This window comes from Fulmarus glacialis, unplaced genomic scaffold (assembly GCF_000690835.1).
Source record: "Fulmarus glacialis isolate BGI_N327 unplaced genomic scaffold, ASM69083v1 scaffold3038, whole genome shotgun sequence".
NCBI classification, from domain to species: Eukaryota; Metazoa; Chordata; class Aves; order Procellariiformes; family Procellariidae; genus Fulmarus; species Fulmarus glacialis.
The window spans coordinates 43187-46576 of NW_009226271.1; the positions used below are offsets into that span (position 1 = coordinate 43187).

The 3390-nt window shown below is 46.0% G+C and overlaps 1 protein-coding gene across 1 annotated transcript in view; it reads left to right on the forward strand.

The window, feature by feature from the left end:
- Nucleotides 1-3390, forward strand: part of LOC104080378 (exocyst complex component 6B) — a gene marked incomplete at its 5' end in the record, with an annotated part of 50167 nt that overhangs the window by 19885 nt on the left and 26892 nt on the right. The gene's annotated exons all lie outside the window — the stretch shown is intronic.

Consider the following 3390-nt stretch of genomic DNA (forward strand, 5'->3'; position numbering starts at 1 on the left):
GTGAGAAAACTCGGGGGTTGAGATAAAGACAGTTCAATAGGGAAAGCAAAAGCCGTGCATACAAGCAAAGCAAAACAAGGAATTCATTCACTGCTTCCCATCGGCAGGCAGGTGTTCAGCCATCTCCAGGACAGCAGGGCTCCATCACGCGTAACGGTGACTTGGGAAGACAAACACCATCACGCAGAACGTCCCCCCTTCCTTCTTCTTCCCCCAGCTTATATACTGAGCATGACATCATATGGTATGGAATATCCCTTTGGTCAGTTGGGTCAGCTGTCCTGGCTGTGCTCCCTCCCAGCTTCTTGTGCACCTGGCAGAGCACGGGAAGCTGAAAAGTCCTTGACCAGCGTAAACACTACTTAGCAACAACTAAAACGTCGGTGTGTTATCAACATTCTTCTCATACCAAACCCAAAACACAGCACTATACCAGCTATTAGGAAGAAAATTATCCCAACCGAAACCAGGACAGAGATGTAGGTTTGGGATTTTTTTTTAATATATATTGGAGTTTCTTCCTTTAGAGGAGCGCTATGAAGATGCCGTCATTGAACGTTGCTGATGGGTCCCTGCGTATCCTGCAGGCACCAGTGGGTGAGAACGACGCAGAAAAAAAAATCGGGGTACGTTGAAAAGGCACCCAGCTTCCTTGGTGTGTCTGCTGGTTTGTTCTTGTAGGGTGCAAGGGCCTTTTTCCAGCGGCTTATTTAGAAACACATTAAAATTTCTGCACTTTGCTAAATGAAATGTAGGAGATAAGGCGTGTAGAAGCCCCCATCTGCCTAAACCAATGCAGAAAAATGACGGAGACGTTTATGAAAGCACCAGTTATGTGGGATGAGCTTCGTTTGTGAAATGAAAGGGTTAGAGGGGTTCAAGAGGGAAAGGAACTATCTCCAAAAAGAGTGAATTATATGTAAAAGAGGATGTTGGAGGATTGCTAGTGGCAAGGTAGAGCTGTTTCTATACTGCTGGTCCGAATCCAGCCCAAATTATTAGCACCATAGCGTTACAATCTAAAAGGAGTTGCTGCCCAGTTTGAAATGAGTTTGCAGCCTGTTCCAGGTATAAAATATAGGATTTCCACACTGCCAGTAGCTCGCGAAGAAAAGCAAGTGACTGTGCATCCTTGGAGAGTGGAGCATCTTCTTGTCCCTAGAAGTGGCATCCACACAACACTGTCCCTTCCTGTTCTCGTGTCCTTTCCTGGTTTGGAAATGCCCCTGTCTTCCAGGGCCGGTACCTTCACGTTGACTGAATTTACACGTTTTTAAAATAAGTGAGAAGCGCTCTCTGAGTATTTGAACTAGCAGCAGTTTTTTAGGAGAAAAGAGTGGCAGTCTCAGGAGATGACTAAGTGGCAGGAGCTGAGCTACTCACCTGCCTTTTGTCACGACAGTAATTACACTGAGAAAAACCTTCACCTGCTGATCAAAGAAACTCAGCCTGGGCATGTTGGCGGTTACCGTGTTAAAATTACACCAACAAAAAGCGGTGTCCTGTAATAGAACGGAGCCGAAAGTCCTGAGCCTGCAAAAATGCAGGCGGCTCCTTAACTTGACGGGTGTGAGTAATCCCATTGTCTCGGACGGGGCTGCTCATCTGCAGGAAACCCTTCTGGGGTCAAGGCTCCAGCTCGCCGCAAGGCAGATCAAATGCCCTTGAAGGGTCCAGTTGACTCAAGTCAATGTTTTGGAGAGGGGGTGAAGAGGAGCAGAGATGCTGAGGGAGCTAAAAGGCGACTCCAAGCCAAGGTTTGGGCATTAGGTTTTGTGTTTCCCTTTTTGGATACATGAGGCTGAATTTTTCCTGTATTTATTAGGGTGAATCCCAGAAGGGTTGAGGTTGGAAGGGACCTCTGGAGGTCATAGAATCATAGAATAGTTTGGGTTGAAAGGGACCTTTAAAGGTCATCTAGTCCAACCCCCCTGCCATGGGCAGGGACATCTACAACTAGAGCAGGTTGCGCAGAGCCCCGTCCAACCTGACCTTGAATTTTTCCAGGGATGGGGCATCTACCACCTCTCTGGGCAAGCAAGTCATCCCAACCCCCCTGCTCAAGCAGGAAAAATAGCCCAGACCAAAGCTAGTCCTGGCTTGTGGAGTGGCTTAGAGAGTCTCCACTTTCTCTAGCGTTCAAGCAGGAATTGCAATCCCTAATTTTTCCTTTAGAGCATCTAAGTAGACGTTGTGGGAGATGGTGGAAACCACTTGACATTAGGAATCCCTGGAATTGATTTGCTTTTTCCAGCTTTGCTTCAGGACACTGAGCCCCCGGCTGCAAAGGGCATGCTGGTGGGTACAGCGTGTGCCGGGGGGCAGGAGAAGTTCATGGTGAAGTTAACGGGGTTTTGGTGCATACCACTGCTGCATGAAATTTTCATGGTGGTTTAGAGCCACAATTCGAAAATGCTCTGCTAAGTGCCCAAAATGTCTCAAAGCAAATAACAGGCTGGTGGAAATCAAAGCATAATTAACATTTGGCTTCAAGGCTGCCGTCTTCCTGCGTTAACCAGGGAGAGTCGGTTACTGCTGCTGCTGAGCTTATTAACGTGGGGTGCTTGGGCCTCTTTTAAAAGAAAATACTTTTTTTTTTTTAAAAAAAAAACCCTCTTAAAAAAAAAAAGTATTTTAGGAAAAAAAAAAAAAAGGTGGTTTCTGGTTTTCAGCAAGTAAAGGGCCATGGCCTCAAAAATTAACATTTCCAGCGTAATACTTTTAAAAGAATGACTGAAAAAGCCTTTTGTCTTTGATGGCTGATTGTTGTTTTTATTTCTTGTTAGACAAGTTAATGTAAATCGCATTGACAGGGCTACTCCAAACACACTGATTTGTTGACATTAAGCTTTTCAGAGATGGAGGGTTGTGTCAACACCTACAGTGAGCTGTCAGGTTAACAAAGCAAGGATGTTTTCTTGGGGGAGGGGAGCAGAGTTGGGGGAAGGGGGGGGTGTTTTGTTTTTATTTTAAGTTTCCTTTAATCCTCTGTTAGTCTTGTATCTTGATAACCTCCTTTGGAAGGTAATCAGGGCAGGTCAAGAGGTGATGCTGACCCGGGAAGGGGAAGCAATCTTTCAGCGATTGAACAAACTCTAACCTCTGCCGTCTTGAGCAGTTCAGCGTGAACTCTCTGCAAAGGGGGGGTTTGGGTTGTTTTTTTTTTCCTTTTGTGCTTATTTTTGCCAGATGGCAGGCACAGATTTCAGCTGGAGCCGCGCGAAGGCCGCGGCCGCTCCGCCTGCAACGTTTTTGCCTTATTCACCATATTGGCATCTCTTCCCAGTTGCAAATAAATACGCCAGCCCCGGCAGCTCTTGCTTGGGTAGAAAGAGCTTTGGAAGTGTTTATTTTCTTAAAGCGAACGATTACCTATGTTTTTATTTAAAA